This window comes from Pseudopipra pipra, chromosome 1, assembly GCF_036250125.1.
Source record: "Pseudopipra pipra isolate bDixPip1 chromosome 1, bDixPip1.hap1, whole genome shotgun sequence".
NCBI classification, from domain to species: Eukaryota; Metazoa; Chordata; class Aves; order Passeriformes; family Pipridae; genus Pseudopipra; species Pseudopipra pipra.
Genome location: NC_087549.1, coordinates 39461627 through 39470308, shown reverse-complemented (window position 1 = coordinate 39470308; position 8682 = coordinate 39461627).

The window sequence follows — 8682 nt, the reverse complement described above, 5'->3', positions numbered from 1 at the left end:
GCATGGGACACATTAACTGAGTGGGCAGCTGCTACAGCAGGGTCTAGATAGCTTGGGGTAAAAGGGATTTATTTGGCATGGTTTTGTGCAAATTATTTACCTCTGGGGAAAAAAGCTTTCTTCAGGGGACTTTTAATGAAAACCTACATGAAAGAAGCAGAGCAATTTCTTTTTAGGCTGAACAAAGGTAGTAGACAGTTTAATTAGATTCTTAACAATAGAAGGAGAGAAAAGTTTTGCAAGTGTTTTGAAAAGTGCTTATTCAGAGCACTTCTTGTCTCTTAAAAGAATACAGAAATGTCTACAGTTCCAGTAAAAAAAAAATAAAAGTCCCAAATGTCCTGGCAAAATTATTCAAGCAGGGGTTTTCTCCTACTTTACTTAGCCTGGGAGCCATTAAGAGGCTTGGCTTAATACTGCTAATAGTGCACCTAGAGATCTGTGTGCATGGGAAGGAGCAGTCTCTTCCTACTACAGCAGTCAGAAACTTTGGACAGTAGATTAGAGATAAGTTATTTTAGTCTCCTTAATGTTGCACAGGTACACAGTGCACTTGTTCACTGATTTAATAAGCGAAGATGGAAAGCAGAAAAGTAAGTACCGATGTATAGTATTGTTGCTTTGGGCGTATTTCAGACCCAGGGTCAAGTACAGAACCGCAGGTAAATTTAATGTGAAGATGGGTTGGAGACCTACGCTTTGGCACGTTTTTGGGCTAAGCAAGGTCTAAAGTACAAAACAAGTATGTTGCCCACACAACAATGCATGGTTTAGTGATATTCTCATGCACTCATCTGTGTTTCTTTTCAATGGGAAGGCAGCTCAGTTTGCTGACTAAACTGTAGCTCTGGAGGATGTAGAGCACAAAGCTGGCTTTCCCTGCCTTTGCTGCCACCTAGCACACTGGACCATGCATGTCGTGGGCTTCAAGCCTGTTCTTCAGCAGTAGGCTTTTTCCAAAATGGAAGGATTTCTCATTCACAAGAGCCTACACAAAAAAAAAAAAAAAAAAAAAAAAAAAAAAAAAAAAAAAAGAGGACAAAGTGATACTCACTATGTCTTTCAGTAACCAGGTCGTTTATTTTTAATCAGGTTCTTGTTAAGTGCTGTGAGCACAAGCTGCACTGCCATGATCACACCCAAGATATACATGCTGTTTTCCAGTGCTGTGGGACTGCTACATGCACTCATAGGACTGACACTATTAAGCAAGTTGACCAGTTTATGGAAAGCAAGCTCACTGATAATGTCCCAAAACATGGAAGGATAAGACCATTACCATTATAAATAATTGGAATTGAGCTAATAGATTATGAATGATATTGTGGTTTGCTGCAGTTCATCACCAAACTATCTCATTGTTTTAAGCACATTAATCTCGTATTAATTTGAAATTTCCTGTGTCTCTAGAGAATGTAGGAGTCCAAATTTGGAATTTTATCAATTCATTAAACTCCACAGATCATTTCAATACGAACCTAACTTCATTTTTAACATCTGTGACTAATAGAGCTCTAGCAGTAGCCAGTTCTAGTAGTTCCTCTATGTTGTCACCAGCATTAGCCCTACTTTATTCCTCTGTTAGCTTTGTGCAATCTTCTGCCATGCCAGTGGATCCACCACTGGAGTGAAATGAATGTAGTTTCTCTTCTCTGAGACAAGAGGCACTGTGACCAGCCTCAGCTTAGCCTCACCAGCTATTTCACAACTTGTAGTTACATGAGAGTAGAGGGAACATCTGGAGTCTCCTTCAGACTGAGTAAGCAGCATTACACAATTCAGCCCTTCCATATTTCACATCTGTCCCTACTGATCTTTTTCTCTAGTCTGATGATTCTGTAACTCTTCCAAGATTCTCGCTTTAAGGCATTTTCTTTTTATGTGTGTTTCTTCATTTATTTTAAATGCACGTTTGTCTCTGATATTTGTTTTTGTGATTTCCTGTAGGAATTTGTTTTTGCTTTGGGCTCAGCTTGCCATCTGTTATGTTTGAGACTACATTTCAAATGCTGTCACCTTTTCATGCCGACTTTGATACCAGCTGACTGTGTTGGTGCAGCAGTTGTGAAAGGAGTTTTGTGTTTACATTACAGATGTGTGGCATTTTGTCTGAGGCCTGATGTCCTGAGGAATGTTTTAACAATTTCCTGATAAAATCAGGAAAATTAACCCATTGCTCCACTTCTCTGGCAGGTCAGTGTTTTGTTAGGTACCCTGTGCCATCTTCTGCTTACAATTTCACCCCAAGATCTGTTATGCTGACTTGTAATTTCTTTGACTTCTGTATGTGGCTTTGCCTATCCCATATTTTAAAATCTAAAAAAAACCCAACCCAAAATAAGGAGATCCTGCCTTAGCTGGGCCATAGTGTCCTAGAGCATTCACCATTTCCGAGGAACACAAATAATTGCCATGTGCTTAAACTCTGCTATAGCATAAAGCATATGGCATGTCTTAATCACAGAATCAAACACATTGGAAAAGACCTCTGAGATCATCGGGTCCAAGCCATGACCCAACACCACCCTGTCAACTCAATCTCCTTTAATGAGCACCTCCAAATATCTTACCCGTGGGAGCAGCATACACAGTGCAGTGTACTCCAAGCTTGTAAAGGAAAAATGAGGTTGAAGCCTGTTCCATTGTATGATTTAAAGGCAGACATGAGCTGTTTTGCCTCCTGTGAGAAACACTGGTGCTCACACAGGGGTTACAGCTCTCCCCTCTCTGCCCCAGCAGAAAGCAGGCACGACATCACTGGTTATTAAGAATAATTATCCTTCATGGTTATATCTTTCTTTAAAGTGGCATTAACTACTAGGTGTGACTTGTAACTAATAAGGAATCAAATTCATCCTTTAGATGGGCTTTAGGTTTTGTACTTGATCCATCTGATCTTGAAAGTTATAATTATCCAACTTCATTCTATTTATATAGTTACCAGTTTTTCACATTTAGTCACATCACCTTATCCCAAACTGTTACACTGTGCTGATAAAACATGAGATTCAGTGATAACAGCTTCTTCAACACCCTAATGGGACAGGATTTCATTAAAGTGGTGTATTATGTAGCATATAAAATTATTTTACCTTGCCTGTAGAGCACCTCTGTGAGGCTTTGTTGCAGAAAGAATTGCAGGGTGAACCTTCCATCTTTGATTTCCCTGTATGAATCGCTAGAACCAGACCCCTCCAGAAAATACGCAATTAAATGAGAAATGTTCTTGGAAATTTGGGTATCCAAAAAGTGTGGTCCACAGTATACATTCTCAGTTCCCAGTTGGATCTCTGACACACCACAATGGTGACATTTAAATTGTGGGCTGGGGAGCAGGGAATGGAAAAGGACCATTTCTGCTTCTATCTGATCCTGTCACCCAGCCACCTACATGATGTCACCTCTGGCTTCTGCCCATTTTAAAGAATATTGTGCCTCTTGCAGGGCACAGGGGCATTCCTGCTTTGTCTGGATTTGTCTCACCTACCATGCTGCCCTATGGAATTGCACAAGGGCAAGTTGTCTGGCAGGACTTTGCAGTCCTCACCAGTGTGTGCCTTGGTTTAGATGATGATATGGCTAATGATCTGATCCAGCATGGCACAACTCTTCCCTCAGTAGTGACTGTACTGTGTTCCAATCACTGTACTGTGTTCCAATCAGGTGTGCCATTCCTCTAGTAGTGCATGCAAGTAGGATATGAGAAACCTCAGTTTTGAATTTAACTTTTTTCAACATTGTTTTGAATATAGATCTTCTAAAACCTTTTCTTTAATTAACTTTTTTTGCATAGATAATTCATTTTCACCAGCAGCCTATGCTACAGGATGCTTCTGACTGTGCAGAGAGATAATATACTTTCTTTTTATTTCTGCCTGAAGCAGAATTAAAATAGGAAGAGAACTGTTTGGTTGCACTTTTATCCTTTGGAGTAGTTTTTCTTGTGTGCACATGTGCAACATCTTCTGAGATCATAGCTCTTACATTTCCTAAAGGAAGAGGAAGAAAAAATAGGGCAGCCTTAAAGAAAAACAAAAAATCTTGGAAGAACATAAAAGTCTTGTGTTCATTACAATTTGCCTTGAAGACTTTATCTGACATTTCTCTGAAACCTGAGTTATCAGAAGCAGTAATTTGCTCTGCATTATCTACTATCTCAATTCAAAAGAAGTATTAAAGAGGATGCCATTCGAATTTATACCAGAAGACAGATCCCAAGGGAGATGCTCTGCCTCTTATAAAGGCAGCTAGTGTAGGGGAAAGAAAGCAGAGAAGATTCTAGGCTCAGGATTCCCTGTTATTTATCTTTTAACTGCCTGGGACAAATATGCAAAGACTCTGCACCTAGGTGTCTAGGCATAGGTATACAGATCAAATCGTGCAGCAGGAGTAGGCAGAGCCAGCAAGCAGATACAGCCAGTCAGACAGGTGAGTAATGGAGTCAGGAAGGGTGAGTAATGGAGCTGGGCACCGTTGTCTGCTCCCTTGCCAGAGCTGAGCTTTTATCTGTGGCAGGGCAGTGCTCCGTGTTCTGGCATTTTCCAGGTCCCACACGTCTGTTTTTTTAAGCAGAGGTTGCAAAGACAACTTTTTCATACTGGCCTTTTCAGTCTACATCAGGCTGCACGAATAACTGGCTCCCTGTGTGCCAGCTTGCATTGCTGCTGTCTAAGTGGGTACATGGCACCAATCTGAGCTCATCCTGCAAGCTGTCAGGACGCGAGTGCAGTATTTGGTGTGAATGCTCAGAGATGCTCAGCTAGTGTTCAAAGGAATAATCTCTGCTTCAGCATTGTGGTTTTCCACTTGTGCCAAGGCAGTAGTGCTTTTAAATTCCCCATGCCCTTATTGTTCCTGATATCAGAAACACTGACTCCAAACTTACAGCCAAAATGTTTGGGGGAAAAGAATGAAAAAACGGAAGCCAAAATGTTAGCACGACTTTTCACACTGCAAGCTTCCCTGTTCAAAGATAGTTCCTTCACTTGCCCTCAGATATCAGCAAAGGAGATGCAATTTTTGGGGTTTTCCATGCTATGGAAATTATGGCATTTGTAACTGTGAACTGAGCAGACCTAACTCCACAAGGTGGTCAGACAGGGAGGGCTACTTTCAGGTTGGCCAGGGCAGACATCTTTAGGGATCATGCATACAAAAAAACTTTCCTTTCATCTTACAGAGGGGAATAACTGCACTATCTAAGCCATGCTGAGCTATCATAGAACATCCTGAGTTGGAAGAGACCCACAAGGGTCATCAAGTCCAACTCTTGGCCCTACGCAGGATAGCACCAAGAGTCATCATGTGCCTGAGAGCACTGTCCAAATGCTTCTTGAACTCTGTCAGGCTTGGTGCTGTGACCACTTCCCTGGGCAGCCTGTTCCAATGTCCAACCACCCACTGGGTGAACAACCTGTTTCTAATATCTGACCTAAACCTCCCCTGACACAATTTCAAGCCATTCCTTGGGTTCTGCCACTGGTCACCACAGAGAAGAGATCAGTGCCTCCCCCTTCTCTTCCCTTCAAGGAAGTTGTACACTGCAATGAGGTCTCGCCTCAGTCTCCTCTACACTTAACAAACCAAGTGACCTCAGCTACTTCTCATACATCTAGCTTTTTGACAGTTTTTCTAACTTCAGACAATCTGCCTTGCTAAGGAAGGTATGTGCTAGTGGCAGCTAAAATTGGTGATTTTTTATGAGGATGGTTGTAATGGGGCAGCACTGCTCACCAAAAAAAGGACCAAAATATATGTAATGAAGAGGGGCGAAAAAACAGTCCAGCAACCTGTATAGGATCATTTGTTTCCATTATAGATGTGCTGTTGTTAGACAAGTGGATTCTTGGGAGAAATAAACCTTCAGCTTTTCTGCTGATACGTATGGTAAGCCCAGCACAAGCACAGAGCATTATGGGATGCCAGGAAGGGAAATTTGGGTCATGGGCATACGAATTACCTGGAGCCAGCGATGTTTTCTTCATTTGACTTATTCATTTATTTCATGCAGCTGCCAGCACTTGCTGCGCCTCTTAAAATTGTCTTTGCCCCACCCCAGCAGTGGCACATTTATATTGGGCTGAATCACCACCACCTTCTCCCAACACAGCCTACCTGTGTTCAGCCAAATATCTTTTCCTCTCTCCCGGTGCAAAATAGTATCTGCTCAACAGCAGTTGAGTATTAAATCTGATTAAATTTGATGGAAGCAGGTCCTCGTTCTGTCCCAAAAGAGCCGATATTACAGACTCGTGTGTTTTCCTTTGACTACCTGTCTCCACTGCTGTCTCTTGCCTGGCACATTGCCTGGAAAGGAGCAGGGACTGTCAAAACAGGAGAGTGTGCCAAAGCAATCAAGCTCCTTCGGAAGGAAAACCCCGATGTGATACGTTCAGTCTTTTTTGGGATGTCCCCCTTCTACAGGTGAAATTCCCCTTTCATATTTAAATATATCAGTTTCCCTCATTGTGAAACCTGTAAGCCCTTTGTGTTTTTTCTCTGGAGCTTAGGAATATCCCAATATATATACATAATATAACAAATATGGAAACATTATTCTGGAACCTGAGTGTTTCTGGCTTTATTTGCCCCAGTGTGAGCATACTGCTAACACAGATGCTGTCAACACTGGAAATGGGGCCCAACTCCTCAGAGGTGGACAAATTCCTCGTTGATGAAAACTTCCTATAGACTTAGTTCCTACAATTACAGAGACCTACATTAAAATTAGGAGCTTGGGCTGTGGAAATAATTACTTGCTTGCTATCTGTGTTTTGCTGCATGATTTCAAGGGACGATCTGTTAGAAATCAGCACATCTACCAAAATTGCTTGGTTCACCAGCTAATAATAATGACAAAGCAAGCATGAGTGATATCATCTTGACATTTGAAAAGCTCAGGTGGATTGAATAATAATGGTCTCCTATTTGCCTTGCAACAGCAGCCGAATTAGGTTTCATGCTCTTGTTTATACCAAAGAAACAGGGCATCACCCATACACACACAGGTACACTTACCTATGCTGCTGTGTAAATTAAGTCAGACAGTATCTCATCCTGTAGCTGTTAATGGTAAGATATTATGAGTTAAGAAACTAAAGACAGATTGATGCATTCCAGTGGCTGAGATTTTTCTGGCTGCCTTTTTAAGTCAGCTCTCTACTCTCATCTTTTCTTGAAGTGTGTTTTTGGGCACTCGTGGGTGCATAGCTGCCCACATGCCAGGCTCTCCTGACTCACCTTGCTGCAGACAGCAAAAAAAGCCATCCTCCAATTTTAAATGCTTGTCAAGCTGGATACCCACTGGCTCATAGGAAAGCTTTGCAAATGAAGCACTGGGCACGGAGTAACCAAAACAGCTTGAAAGTAGTGTGTTCAGCACAACTTCAGACCTATGTGTGATCCCGTTGCTGCACAGAAGAGTGGATAAATTACACATATAAGACTGTCTGTTTGTTCATGTATTACAGCTGCTATGCAGAAAGCTTATTGACTTCTAGAAACGGTGTTTTTGTATACTGTATAATGACAGAAAAATACCAGACGTTCTTCATATAAAGCTCCCTCACTCATTAGAACAGCAGCCTTCCCTTATCAGGTTTGCTCTCTGTGGGGATCCTAAAGGAAGTAGTGGGATGTGCATAAAGACCAGAACCACGTTACTGCCTCAGCTCTAACTTCCTATGTGTGTTCAGCCACACCTGAGCCAGAACCCAGGCTGAAAAAGATATTCCAGGGCACATAAGGCACTGAAAACAGGGTGGCTGGGCCAGCTGCACCTCTTAAAACTGTCTGGGGTGGCTGGACCAGCCTGGCTGCTGCCCCTTCCTCTGACTGCCCTGCAAAGGCAGCCCCACCACAGCACCACACCACACGCTGCCCCCTTGAGACATGATTCGCAGGCACTCGAGCTGGTTTCGCCCCCTTGCAAAGGCGAAGCTTTTGTGTCATTCAAGGCTTGTCCTGAACAATCCTGAACATCATGGGGAGCAGGGGAATCTGCAGGAAAGATTACAGACCAAGGCTAGTGACAGAGAGAGGAATTGGGTAGCATGCATGATGACAAGCTTGTTTTTGAGGGGAAGCAGCAAGCCTGGAGGTGCTGCTACCTGATGAGGAAGTCTAATACAGCATTGACTACTAGACATCTTCCACTAGATGCTACTGAGTTATACTTTGCTTCAGACAGGCCCTGAGCGATGCTGAGGTCTTCTCCTAAACCTACTCCTCCCAAATAAGTGCCCCCACCACTGCTCAAGTCAGATGGCAACTTAAGTCCAGGAAATGCCATCACAGCTGCTGTGCTTCTACGCTGGTACCAGATTTTGCAAGGAGAAAAACAGAGCCAGGAAATTTTGTTTCCATAAACATGAGGCAAGATTGTGCAGAATCAGAATTCCAAAAGTAGTTTGGGGTTTGTGTGTGCTTGCTTAAGCTGTGGAGTTTGGTTTATATTTTCATTAATACCTTCAGGAATTGAGTCAAGTCTTTTCCCTCAAGCTTGTTCTCACAAAGCCAGATATTACCAAAATGTGTGTCTGGAATGTGGAAATCTATGGTAAAAAACATTAACCAAGCAAGCCTGCAACAGCTGTGCCCATTAGTTCAGAAAATTAATCCACTGCATGATGGGCATAAAAAAATTAATTCGTTTCTGAATAGACAGGACACTTCAAAAGTTTT